The sequence below is a fragment of the Coregonus clupeaformis genome, chromosome 15 (assembly GCF_020615455.1).
Source record: "Coregonus clupeaformis isolate EN_2021a chromosome 15, ASM2061545v1, whole genome shotgun sequence".
NCBI classification, from domain to species: Eukaryota; Metazoa; Chordata; class Actinopteri; order Salmoniformes; family Salmonidae; genus Coregonus; species Coregonus clupeaformis.
Window position 1 is genome coordinate 4,434,456 of NC_059206.1, and position 14,607 is coordinate 4,449,062.

Genomic DNA, 14,607 nt, shown 5'->3' on the forward strand with positions numbered 1-14,607 from the left:
TCAGTCAAAAGCACACAACCAGCCTATAACAAAAGCAAGTTACAGTTCTGTGAAGGCCGAGTTTATAAATCATCTGATTTATGGTGACACTGAGATAAGAGAAAAAAACAACAAGCATAAGCAAAACATAGTGGAGGTAGTGTGTGAAAAGCTATTCTCAGAAGAACCACTAGAGCAGGCCTACTGAAATCATAGCCTGAAGATCAGATCTGTAGTCATACTGGTTTTCTTTCCTGCATAGTAGTTCATTGATTGATTAATGTCACTGACTCGCTCAGAGATTCCACCCAACTGTGTTGGGTTCAGTAGGGCACACAGTAGAACACGTTTTTGAAACAGAAATGTATGTTTGTTCTTGTTGGACGATTTATCACACCGTTTCAAAATGTTTCTTTCTGCTAAACACGGCCCTAGTGTTCCAGGCCATCAATCCCTGTTAAGAGGGGAAGAATGAAAAACCAGTAGTACTAGATATCTTGCTACCGAATTGAACAGCCCTGCTATAGAAGATCTAACAGTGTGGGCGGCTATGACTTAATACTGAAAATACTGGGTATTTTCTCCCAACAACAACATTAGATGAGATCCTCCCACTCTCACTAGGGAGACGTGGCACGCTTGTTTCCTCTCAGATAACCTCATTAACTACTGCTGATATCACCCTCTTAGATGCAACACAATGAGACACAGACACAACACAGTGAGAGATGCCTGTGAAACCAGACACACAACAGCTTACTACTCCATAATACACAACTAGAGTTGCAAAAGCCTAGTAACTTTCCCAAAATGTGTTGGAAGATTCCCGGAATCAGCAGAGAAGAAGCAGGAATCCGGAATCCTCCAACCAGGATTTCTGGAAAAAAGTTTTGGGTTACTGGAATCTGGCCCTGGGCCAACAAAAGGTACACATTTTTGTCCACCCCTCACTTCTGTCTTTGACACAGCGACCTACATTGGAGAGGATTTGTGGCCTGCCCTAAGGAAACGACCCCTGACCTCCAAATCCTATTGAAAATGATTACACTCAACTGACACTGTCACACTGTCCCAGATACACAAGGACATGTAGGTTACATAGCGGAACTGCATTAATGCAATTTACAGGACAGAGTGACGGAGGGTCTGTGTAGAGAATGACGCAAATACAGTGTTTGTGTATTTGTGGTTTACACGCACATCTGGATCTGGTGTGGGATTGAGCAGTGATGCACTAAATGATGCACTAAAAGCTGCACTTGACCTTATTGTCTGCCCTCTCTGTTTCTTAGATAATCAGGGAGGGGCTGTATTTCATTGTGTATGGGAGGGTTGCGTATGAGTGGGTGTGTGTTTGTATTTGTTTAAACCCCCCTCTCTCTCTCATCTCCTCTCCTCTTTCTTCTTCCCTACCTCCTGCCAGCAGTATGTACACACACACACACACACACACACACACACACACACGATCCCGGCCAACTGCTACAGCAGGTGGCCCGCACCGCTAAGCCCATCCAGCAATTATCCTCGCTGGGATCCTGTTGCCGCGATGATGAGCACCATGGCGATGGAACTCTGTCGCCGTGTCTACATGCAGTGATAAGCAGGTTCCCTTTTTGGGCGGGACGCGTCCCAATCGGAACAGAAGCTTGCTCATTCCCTTAAGCTTAAAGACCTAGATCTGGCTCAAAACACACAATAACCATGGTCTAGAAACAATCTAACCTAAGTACGAGACTCAATAAGTACACATGTAGGATCTTAGTTTTAGCCAGTTTGCTAGAACAGGAAAATAATCCTGCAGCAACAGGAAATGTGAATTATTATGTGGATTATAATTAATGGCCATTTTTGTAGGGGTTGATAAATGTTTTGTTAGGGAAAATCAAGTATGAAATTTCAAAGTGGAAATTCAAAGCGTTAGAAGCCTTTTAAAAACTAAAATACACTACAAGTTTGCATTTCATACTGTGCAGGAAAATTTCTCAGCAACAAAAGAGTGATCAAATGAAGATCCTACATCTGTATACAGTATTTTATGAGGTGATATGACGCGTCCCAATTGGAACAAAAGCTTGCTTGAGCCCTCATTCCCTACACCTGAGGGATCTAGATTTGGATACTGACAGTCAATCATCATGGTCTAAAAAACTCAAACATAGGTGTGATACTCTGAATCTGATAAATATATTTTTTGTTGTGTGATTTGGATAATTTATTTAGCAGATGGAAATATAAATAAATTTTTATGAGAGGAAACACTTTAATAAGTTACAGAGACATCCCAACACTAAACAACTATGTACCAAACATAATATTCAATTCAAACATAACTCACAATATAAATGCAATTTGTCATCACTCAATCAAATTCAAATGACCTACATCAAAATAAACAGAAGCGATGCTTTGTTCTCTCTCTCTCTCTCTCTCTCTCTCTCTCTCTCTCTCTCTCTCTCTCTCTCTCTCTCTCTCTCTCCCCCCCTTGCCAGCAAGGGCAATAAAGTCCAGGACCACAATGTAGTTTCTTTGAAATGACCATCCCATTAAAACAGCCCACAGTGAGACAGAGCTGTGGATATTGCTTCCTGGCTCAGTGTGTTTGTTTTGAGTTAAGGTCACTAGAGGACTCTCTGTCTCCCTTGCCCTGTTGGGGAATGTGATTGTCCTGTACAGAAGAAGTGTGTGTGTCTGTTACATTTCTGTCATTTAGCAGACACTCTTATCCTGAGCAACTTACAGTAGTGAGTGCACACATTTTCATTCATACTGGTCCCCCATGGGAATCAAACCCACAACCCTGGCGTTGCAAGTGCCATGCTCTACCAACTGAGCCACACGTGTGTTAGTTGTTATGCTGCTGAGTGTGTGAGCGATAGTGGGAGTAGCAGTGTGACAGGACGAGTGATGACTTGTGTGTGGGTTTTGAGTATTTGCGCGAGCGTGTGGGTATCAGTGTGTCTATCGGTGTGAGAATGGCACGTGTGTGAGAGGGAGTGTGTGTCTGCGTGTGTCTGCAACATTATGCTAACCCTCTTTTTTGCCTTGGCTAATTACAGGCTCTGTTTCCCTGAGGAGCCCCAGTGACAGAGGAGCAGCTGGTGTGTGCATGTGCATGTGTGTGTGTGTGTGTGTGTGTGTGTGTGTGTGTGTGTGCATGCGTGCATGCGTGCTCGCACCTGCGAGTATGCGTCTGTACATGCATTCGTATACGTGCACATGCTTGCATGTGTTTATACGTGCATGCTCGTGCATGTGTGTGTTTGTCCTTTAGTGAAAAGCAGGCCAGAGGACAGGAGACAAATCCCAGCGCTGGGGAGAGGAAAGGGGGGAGGGGAGAGGGGTGACGAGGGCCGGGGCATCTGGCTGCTGCTCCATCACAGGACAGTCTGTGTTCAGATTACCAGCAGCCAGGTCTGCTCTGAACAGGTCTACACTGAACAGGTCTGCACTGAACAGGTCTACTCTGAACAGGTCTGCACTGAACAGGTCTGCTCTGAACAGGTCTGCACTGAACAGGTCTGCACTGAACAGGTCTGAAATGATGCCTGAGAGATGGAGGGAGAGCAACTCTCAGGGGATGGGAACTTACAGTATAACAGGGCAGGAGGGCAGACAGGAAATCCTGGCCTGCTTTTCAGCTGTACTACTATGTCTACGTCCTGATTCTCCCCAAAGTGTGTACTCCCTCGGGACGCAACCTATGTCTACCATGGCTATAGGAACACTTAACACTAGACTATGTTCCATATACAGTACTCAGTCCAATTACTACTAAAAGAACACTCAGGGGGAACCACTGTTAGTCTACACCTGTTGTTTACGAAGCATGTGACATAGAAAAAATGACATTTGATTGGATTCTTCTCATCTTTGGGGACATCCTGCCATTCTTGTTTACTGTAATCCCATGAGAGAGGAAATCCTAACTAACTAACCATATAAGATAAGTTCAAAATATTGTACTCAATCCAAGGATCAGACAGGTGAAGTGATATCATCGGGAGGCTTAGAGGTGTTTTTTCTTCACCTCAGGCTGTCTGAGCCTTGCAACAGATCCTCCTTAGTCCTACCTTGAACTGCCCAACACTCTATTGATATTAGGCCACCAACAAGTCATGTGTATCTAAACAGTCTCTCGCGCGCACACACACACACTTACTTACTTACACACACACATACACACACTTACTTACTTACTTGTACACACACACACACTTACTTACTTACTTACTTACACACACACACACACACACACACACACACACACCTGTCTGTGTAAGCTTGTAACATGCGTTACCATGATAGCATAAAGTGAAAATGAAATGAAACATTGCCCCTACTACAGATGTAGGATCTTAATTTAAGCCAGTTTGCTACAGCAGGAAAATAATACTTTTTTTGTAGGGGTTGATACAGTGGGGAGAACAAGTATTTGATACACTGCCGATTTTGCAGGTTTTCCTACTTACAAAGCATGTAGAGGACTGTAATTTTTATCATAGGTACACTTCAACTGTGAGAGACGGAATCTAAAACAAATATTTGATCACCTACCAACCAGTAAGAATTCCGGCTCTCACAGACCTGTTAGTTTTTCTTTAAGAAGCCCTCCTGTTCTCCACTCATTACCTGTATTAACTGCACCTGTTTGAACTCGTTACCTGTATAAAAGACACCTGTCCACACACTCAATCAAACAGACTCCAACCTCTCCACAATGGCCAAGACCAGAGAGCTGTGTAAGGACATCAGGGATAAAATTGTAGACCTGCACAAGGCTGGGATGGGCTACAGGACAATAGGCAAGCAGCTTGGTGAGAAGGCAACAACTGTTGGCGCAATTATTAGAAAATGGAAGAAGTTCAAGATGACGGTCAATCAACCCTCGGTCTGGGGCTCCATGCAAGATCTCACCTCGTGGGGCATCAATGATCATGAGGAAGGTGAGGGATCAGCCCAGAACTACACGGCAGGACCTGGTCAATGACCTGAAGAGAGCTGGGTCCACAGTCTCAAAGAAAACCATTAGTAACACACTACGCCGTCATGGATTAAAATCCTGCAGCGCATGTCCAGGCCCGTCTGAAGTTTGCCAATGACCATCTGGATGATCCAGAGGAGGAATGGGAGAAGGTCATGTGGTCTGATGAGACAGAAATAGAGCTTTTTGGTCTAAACTCCACTCGCCGTGTTTGGAGGAAGAAGAAGGATGAGTACAACCCCAAGAACACCATCCCAACCGTGAAGCATGGAGGTGGAAACATCATTCTTTGGGGATGCTTTTCTGCAAAGGGGACAGGACGACTGCCCCGTATTGAGGGGAGGATGGATGGGTCCATGTATCGCGAGATCTTGGCCAACAACCTCCTTCCCTCAGTAAGAGCATTGAAGATGGGTCGTGGCTGGGTCTTCCAGCATGACCACGACCCGAAACACACAACCAGGGCAACTAAGGAGTGGCTCCGTAAGAAGCATCTCAAGGTCCTGGAGTGGCCTAGCCAGTCTCCAGACCTGAACCCAATAGAAAATCTTTGGAGGGAGCTGAAAGTCTGTATTGCCCAGCGACAGCACCGAAACCTGAAGGATCTGGAGAAGGTCTGTATGGAGGAGTGGGCCAAAATCCCTGCTGCAGTGTGTGCAAACCTGGTCAAGATCTACAGGAAACGTATGAGCTCTGTAATTGCAAACAAAGGTTTCTGTACCAAATATTAAGTTCTGCTTTTCTGATGTATCAAATACTTATGTCATGCATAAAAATGCAAATTAATTACTTAAAAATCATACAATGTGATTTTCTGTATTTTTGTTTTAGATTCCGTCTCTCACAGTTCAAGTGTACTTACAGACCTCTACATGCTTTGTAAGTATGAAAACCTGCAAAATCGGCAGTGTATCAAATACTTGTTCTCCCCACTGTACAATTTTCATTAGGGCAAATCAAATCTGACATTTTAAATAGGAAATTACAAAATTTACAAGCCTTTTGAAACCGCCTGCTGTTCTCAGCAACAAAACAGTGATCAAATTAAGATCCTACATCTGTAAAATAAATGACATTTTGAAACTATTTTTTTTAAATTAAGCCAAGACTATGTTAGCATGCTGATGATAATTGCCTATGAAGCAGAAGGCCTTTAATGTTGCAGGTATGGGTGTGGTTGGAGGCGTGTCCCACAGGTGCCATCTTGAATTAGATTCCGGGCCCATTGTTTGGAGAGTATTGTTTGCCACTAATTTCAGGCCTCTTTTCTCCACATTCCACATTGTTTTAGTGGAAATATACATATAATATTTTAGAGCCATCATCTTCCATTGGACCTTTACATTTTCTGTTGGAGTATTGACTGTCTTTTTTAAAAGTTTTTTTCATTGGTTTACAAATATTTATTTAGACTTGGGCTTCCATTCAAAGACTCAAAGACTCAACCAGAGGTTCTGGTAGGACTTATAAAACATTATTTATAAAAAGCTACCAATAATATGTTTTTTTAACACTATAATTTATTTACAAGCATGATAGCTGTACTTTTAGTTTATGGTTGATGCAGATTGTTTTCCATTAGCAAAGAAGGTGAATGCATCCAACTCATATTCACAACTTCACAACTGGTAATTAACACCTTACCACTTGGTTATGAACGCAGCATAAGGTTTTCAGTTACATGGTGAATTTTGCTCTTTGGACTTTTGGCTCAGGACTATTTTGTTGCTTATGTTGAACCCCTATGATTTTCCTATCAATACACCATTATTGCACTGACCAACTCCCCCAATGTTATATTTCTAACAGGTTTGTGTGGTTTATGCAAATTTTTTTACAAGCTAGTGGTTTTATGTTCCCAGAGTCAGATCCATCTTTAGCTGCAATTACTTATATAATGTATGTTATTACTCCTCATAGAATATTTTTGGTGCAGGCTTTGGTGCAGGCTTTCATTCCAGCCCAGTACTAACCCATCTGATTGATCTAATTCAAGGTCTTGATGATTAGTTGCTCACTACAGGTAGTAATCAGGTGTATTGCTACTGGCTGCTTTTCCAGGACCAGGATAATCAGGATTGAATTACTAACTCTCACTAGGGGTTTGGCATCAGTACCAAGGCCTGCTGGGTTTGGGTGTCCCTGTATAGATCTGTCTGCTGGCGCAGGGCAGGAAAGCTTGAGAAGGGACAGCAAAGGCAGCATGGGCAGAAGTAGCCAGGGAAGGGGCAACGAGGGTAGCCAGGGCTGAGGTAGCCAGAGATGGGTTAGCCTGGGATGGTACAAAGAGGGCAGCCAGGGGAGAGGCAGCCAGGGCAGAGGCAGTCTGGGCAGGGTTAGCCTGGCCTTAGCAGGGGGAGGTGACATGGCCTTGGGCCCAGTCTGGGAAAGATGTGATCTACTAACTGTTCTCTACTCCACAACACCACCAGCTGCCATCTTCCTCTCCTTTCCAGCTACTCGCTCTCTTTCACTCTCCCTCCCTTTCTCTCTCTCACTCTCTCCCCACCTCTCTGTCTTTCTCTCTCTCGTGTCTATTTTTAGAGCTGGCTGATTTCTACCTTCTAAAACAAACAAACTCTGTTGTGGGACAGGAAGGTTTTTTTCGTCTTCTTTCACACATGCACATACTGTACACACACACACACACAAACACACAAACACACACACACTCCGTTCATCCCTCGTCTGTCACTACACAGGCCCATACATATTCAGTGCATTCGGAACGTTTTCAGGTCCCTTGACATTTTCCACATTTAGTTACGTTACAGGCTTATTCTAAAATGGATTAAATAAAAAAAACATTCCTCATCAATCTACACCCAATACCCCCATAATGACAAACCAAAAACAGGTTTTTATAATTTTTTGCAAATGTATTAAAAATAAAAAAACAGAAATACCTTATTTACATTAGTATTCAGACCCTTTGCTATGAGACTTGAAATTGAGCTCAGGTGCATCCTGTTTCCATTGATCATCCTTGATGTTTCTACAACTTGATTGGAGTCCACCTGTGGAAAGGCACACACCTGTCTATATAAGGTCCCACAGTTGACAGTGCATGTCAGAGCAAAAACCAAGCCATTAGGTCGAAGGAATTGTCCGTAGAGCTCCGAGACAGGATTGTGTCAAGGCACAGATCTGTGGAAGGGTACCAAAAAAATTCTGCAGCATTGAAGGTCCCCAAGAACACAGTGTCCTCTATCATTCTTAAATGGAAGAAGTTTGGAACCACCAAGACTCTTCCTAGAGCTAGCCGCCCGGCCAAACTGAGCAATAGTGGGAGAAGGGCCTTGGTCAGGGAGGTGACCAAGAACCCGGTGGTCACTCTGACAGAGCTCCAGAGTTCCTCTATGGAGATGGGAGAACCTTCCAGAAGGACAACCATCTCTGCAGCACTCCACCAATCAGGCCTTTATGGTAGAGTGGCCAGACGGAAGCCACTCCTCAATAAAAGGTACGACTGCCCGCTTGGAGTTTGCCAAAAGGCACCTAAAGACTCTCAGACCATGAGAAACAAGATTCTCTGGTCTGATGAAACCCAGATTGAACTCTTTATCCTGAATGCCAAGCGTCACGTCTGGAGGAAACCTGGCACCATCCCTACGGTGAAGCATGGTAGTGGCAGCATCATGCTGTGGGGATGTTTTTCAGCGGCAGGGACTGGGAGACTAGTCAGGATCGAGGGAAGGATTAAAGTAGCAAAGTACAGAGAGATCCTTGATGAAAACCTGCTCCAGAGTGCTCAGGACCTCAGACTGGGGTGAAGGTTCACCTTCCAACAGGACAACGACCCTAAGCACACAGCCAAGACAACGCAGGAGTGATTTCGGGACAAGTCTCTGAATGTCCTTGAGTGGCCCAGCCAGAGCCCGGACTTGAACCAGATCGAACATCTCTGGAGAGACCTGAAAATAGCTATGCAGCGACGCTCCCCATTCAACCTGATAGAGCTTGAGAGGATCTCCAGAGAAGAATGGGAGAAACTCCCCAAATACAGGAGTGCCAAGCTTGTAGCGTCATACCCAAGAAGACTCGAGGCTGTAATCACTGCCAAAGGTGCTTTAACAAAGTACTCAGTAAAGGGTCTGAATACTTATGTAAATATAATATTTTCGTTTTTTATTTGTAATACAATTGCAAACATTTCTGAAAACCTGTTTTTGCTTTGTCATTATGGGGTATTATGTGTATATTGCTGAGAAAAAAATAACGATTTAATCAATTTTAGAAAAATCTGTAACATAACAAAATGTGGAAAAAGTCAAGGGATCTGAATACTTTCCGAATGCACTGTACATGGAGGTACTCTGTTGGACTTGATTGAAGGTTTTGGTTCAAACCAAGCCACATGAAAGATGTACTGTACGCTAACGCAGGCTTGTCGTGTGTGTGTGTGTGTGTGTGTTTGTGTGTGTGTGTGTGTGGTGGGGTGCACAGTGCTGGTCTGTTTTCACCTTTCTGCTTAGCTAAGCTGTGATCTCTGCTGGTGATCTTCCCCACCTCTCCCTCATCATTAGCCATCTCTGTCTCTTGCGTTCTCTCTCTCGCTCTTCTTGCAACCCCCCCCACACACACACACACAGACACACCCTCCCCAGAGGTTAGACACCACCAAAAGGAACTACCATACTACTACTACTAATTAAAAAGTTAAAACAATGTTTTAAGTGAGAAGTATGCATTGGTCTAAATGCCAAAAATTAATGAAATTCATGAGCGCCACAATGCCTACTGCACCCATGCTCTACCAAGGTTTTCCAGCACACAGCTTTGACCTACTACAGTAGCTATGTTGGTCTATTGTACTTTAAACAATGTGTAGGCAGGTTGCTTAGGATTCAAACCTTCTCAAACAGCCTAATTCATACTGTTAGAGGAGGTGCTCCCACAATAATGTGATTTGTACCACATTCAAGTTTCCACATACTTTTGGTCATGTGTATATACTGTCACGGCCCCTCCTCTGCAGTGCAGGGGCAGTTCTTCCTGCAGGCAGAGGAGGGTTGTTAGTGATTGGAGTTGGTGTGATTGGAGCCACCTGGGCTCAGGGTATTTAAAACTGCTTCACTAACCACTCTCTCTCTCTCTCTCCCTGCTCCTCCAGGTATGATCCTGTTTGGTTTGTTCCTTTGTAGGTTTACTTAGTTTCCACTCAGTCATGTTCACACACACACAGATTCATGCATCCATGCACCTTACCTACACCCTACATTATGACATTTCCACACCTCATTCCAATTTCTTTGTTTAAAGTTAATAGTTTTTGGTTTACAATAAATAACCTTTTGATTGGCATATACCTGTTGTTCATGTCCCCTATTTTTTTGCCACAGGCTATGAGCCGGCCTATATATATATATATATATATGATAAAACATCTCATTCCAAAATCATGGGCATTAATATGGAGTTGGTCCCCCCCCCCCGTTGCTGCTATAATTGCCTCCACTCTTCTGGGAAGGCTTTCCACTAGATGTTGGAAAATTGCTGCAGGGACTTGCTTCCATTCAGCCACAAGAGCATTAGTGAGGACGGGGACTGATGTTGGGCAATTAGGCATGGCTCGCAGTGGGCGTTCCAATTCATCGCAAAGGTGTTCGATGGGGTTGAGGTCAGGGCTCTGTGCAGGCCAGTCAAGTTCTTCCACGCCGATCTCAACAAACCATTTTTGTATGGACCTCATTGTCATGCAGAAAGGGCCTTCCCCAAACTTTTGCCACAGAGTTGGAAGCAAAGAATCGCCTAGAATGTCATTGTATGCTGTAGCATTAAGATTTCCCTTCACTGGAACTAAGGGGCCTAGCCCAAACCATGAAAAACAGCCCCAGACCATTATTCCTCCTCCACCAAACTTTATAGTAGGCACTATGCATTCAGGCAGGTAGCGTTCTCCTGGCATCCACCAAATCCAGATTAGTCCGTCGGACTGCAAGATGGTGAAGCATGATTCATCACTCCAGAGAACACATTTCCACTCCTCCAGTGTCTAATGGCGGCGAGTTTTACACCACTCCAGCCGACTCTTGGCATTGCGCATGATGATCTTAGGCTTGTGTGCAGCGGCTCGGCCCTGGAAACCCATTTCATGAAGCTCCCAAATAACAGTTATTGTGCTGACATTGCTTCCAATGTGGAACTCGGTAGTGAGTGTTGCAACATAGGACAGACAATTTTTACGAGCTTCAGCACTCGGCGGTCCCGTTCTGTGAGCTATTGTGGCCTACCACTTCGCGGCTGAGCAGTTGTTGCTCCTAGACGTTTTCACTTCACAATAACAGCACTTCAACGGGGCAGCTCTAGCAGGGCAGAAATTTGACGAACTGACTTGATGGTGCCACGTGGAAAGTCACTGAGCTCTTCAGTAAGACCATTTTACTGCCTGTGTTTGTCTATGGAGATTGCATGGCTGTGTGCTCGATTTTATACACCTGTCAGCAACGGGTGTGGCTGAAATAGCCGAATCCACACATTTTAAGGGGTGTCAACATACTTTTGTATATATAGTATATCTATATTATTTTAACAGCAGGACACTGTAACGTCCGTTATTCATCTGAAGAGTATGATTTAGGCCGCTTGAGAAGATTTGAATCCTAAGCAACCTGCATACACATTGTTTGAAGTACAATAGACCAACATAGCCACTGTTGTAGGTCAAAACTGTGCTGGAAAACCTTGGTAGAGCATGGGTGGAGTAGTTATTGTGGTGCTCATGTGAATTTCCTTTATTTTTGGCTTCGTACCAATGCCTACTACTCACTTAAAACATAGTTTTTACACCGGAAGGTGATTATACAAAATTATACAACATTTTCACATGCAAAATGTGACTTTTGAAAATGTAATTTGCACTTCAAACGATGTAAAAAAAAAAAATGTGTTGTGACTTTTGTCTTACAGAATTTATTGTCCAGAGCCCGGTTTCCCAAAAGCATCTTAAGGCTAAGTTCATAATTAGAACCTTTGTAGGCGCATCGTTAAATCTCAGAGCTGTTTCCCAAAACCATTGTTACTAAAGTTGCACTTGAAAACACTATAATGTTTGTACACTTGTTTTTTACAGACTGCCTCAGACCACTCGTAGAACAGCTAACTGGGTTGTTAGATGCTTTTTTGCCCTTATACACAGAAGATCTCCGCTAAACCTACAATCAAGATGTTTATATGTCTCTCTGTGACCGCTGATAACTTCAGAACAAAGTTGACTACAATACCAAGATGCCAATGTCTTTGCAATTGTTATAAACAAGCAAAGGGTAAAAAGATGCTTTAAATGAAAACCGAGATGACTGCATTAAAATATAAATACAGCAGGCTACATAGGCCTGAGTGTATAAAACATGATCCCTTATTGATGTCACCTGTTAAATCCACTTCAATCAGTGTAGATGAAGGGGAGGAGACAGGTTAAAGAAGGATTTTTAAGCCTTGAGACAATTGAGACATGGATTGTGTATGTGTGCCATTCAGAGGATAAATGGGCAAGACAAAATATTTAAGTGCCTTTGAACGTGTTATGGTAGTAGGTGCCAGGCGCATTAGTTTGAGTGTGTCAAGAATTGCAACGCTGCTGGGTTTTTCACGCTCAACAGTTTCCCGTGTGTATCACGAGTGACCCACCACCCAAAGGACATGCAGCCAACACCAGACCAGTGGTCGAAAACGGGTCATTGATGAAAGAGGACAAAGGAGGCTGACACGAATTGTGCAGAGCAACAGACGGGCTACAGTTATTCCACTGACAGTCCAGTACAACATTGGTGCCCAAAGACCCATAAAATAAATCACAACTCCTTGTACCTTGACACGAATGGGGTATGGCAGCCGTCGACATTACAGAGTTCCACTTCTTTCAGCAAAAAACAAAAAACTGCGGTTGCAGTGGGCTGAAGAACAAAAACACTGGACACTGGAGAATTGGAAAAACATTGCCTGGTTTAATGAATCCCGGTTCCTGCTGTTTCACGCTGATGGAAGGACTAGGGTATGGCGAAAACCACATGAGTACATGCATCCATCATGCCATGTGTCAATATTGCAGGCTGGTGGTGGTGGTGTGATGGTGTGGGGTGTGTTTTCATGGCACACATTGGGCCCCTGGATAAAAGTGGAGCAACGTTTGAATGCCACAGGATATCTGAACATCATTGCCAATCAGGTGCATCAATTTTTTTCAGCAGGATAATGCCCCATGCCACAAGGCTAGGATTGTCCAGGAATGGTTCCACGAACATGACAGTGAATTCAGCTTACTGAAGTGGCCTGCCCAGTCACCGGATCTCAATCCAATTGAGCATCTGTGGGATGAGATTGAACGAAATATTCGGAGTAGAGATCCCTAAGCTCTCTCCTGGCCCCTTACACTGAGTCTGTATTTGTCCTGCTAGGTGACCTAAACTGGGACATGCTTAAACCACCTGACCAAGTCCTAAAGCAATGGCACTCCCTAAATCTTTCTCAGATTATTACCAATCCCACAAGGTATGACTCCAAACACCCAGAAAAGGCTACTCTCCTTGACGTTATCCTCACAAATAATCCTGATAGGTATCAGTCTGGTGTTTTCTGTAATGACCTTAGTGATCACTGTTTTACAGCCTGTGTTCGTAATGGCTGCTCAGTGAAACGACCTGTCCTGATTTGTCATAGACGCTTGCTAAAAAACTTTAATGAGCAAACCTTCCTTCATGACCTGGCCTCTGTAAATTGGTATAGAATCAGCTTGATCCCCTCTGTCGAAGACACTTGGACCTTCTTTTTTGATATTTTCAGTGGTATTGTTAACAAACACGCCCCCATAAAGAAAAAGATAATTAAATACAGGTTCAGCCCCTGGTTCGACCGTGATCTGGCAGAGTACCTCAAGAATTCCATTTTGCGAAAGGCTCGGCACACGCATACTCAGGCTGACTGGCTCTCGTTCAGGCAAATGAGAAATAAGCACACTCAGGCTATCCGGAAGGCCAAAGTTAGTTACTTTAAGGAGCAGTTCTCTCCCAGTTTACAGATGTGTAGGCCTCTGTAAACTGGTCATCTCTGTATGCCGTCGCAAGACCCACTGGTTGATGCTTATTTATAAAACCCTCTAAGGCCTCACTCCCCCCTATCTGAGATACCTACTGCAGCCCTCATCCTCCACATACAACACCCGTTCTGCCAGTCACATTCTGTTAAAGGTCCCCAAAGCACACACATCCCTTTGTCGCTCCTCTTTTTAGTTCACTGCAGCTAGCGACTGGAACGAGCTGCAAAAAACACTCAAACTGGACAGTTTTATCTCCATCTCTTCATTCAAAGACTCAATCATGGACACTCTTACTGACAGTTGTGGCTGCTTCGCGTGATGTATTGTTGTCTCTACCTTCTTGCCCTTTGTGCTGTTGTCTGTGAACAATAATGTTTGTACCATGTTTTGTGCTGCTACTATGTTGTGCTGCTGCCATGTTGTGTTGCTACCATGTTGTTGTCATGTTGTGTTGCTACCTTGCTGTGTTGTCATGTTGTCACGTTCGTTGAATACAGGATTGGACCAAGGTGCAGCATGGTATGCGTACATGTTTGTTTATTAAATAAACACCAAACAAAACAACAACGTAACGTGAAGTTCTAAAGGCTAACATCAAACAAGCCAAACA

The 14,607-nt window shown here is 43.9% G+C and overlaps 1 protein-coding gene across 1 annotated transcript in view; it reads right to left on the reverse strand.

Moving 5' to 3' along the window:
* ntng2b (netrin g2b) overlaps nucleotides 1-14,607 on the reverse strand; it is a 133,117-nt gene that overhangs the window by 103,168 nt on the left and 15,342 nt on the right. The window lies entirely within an intron of this gene.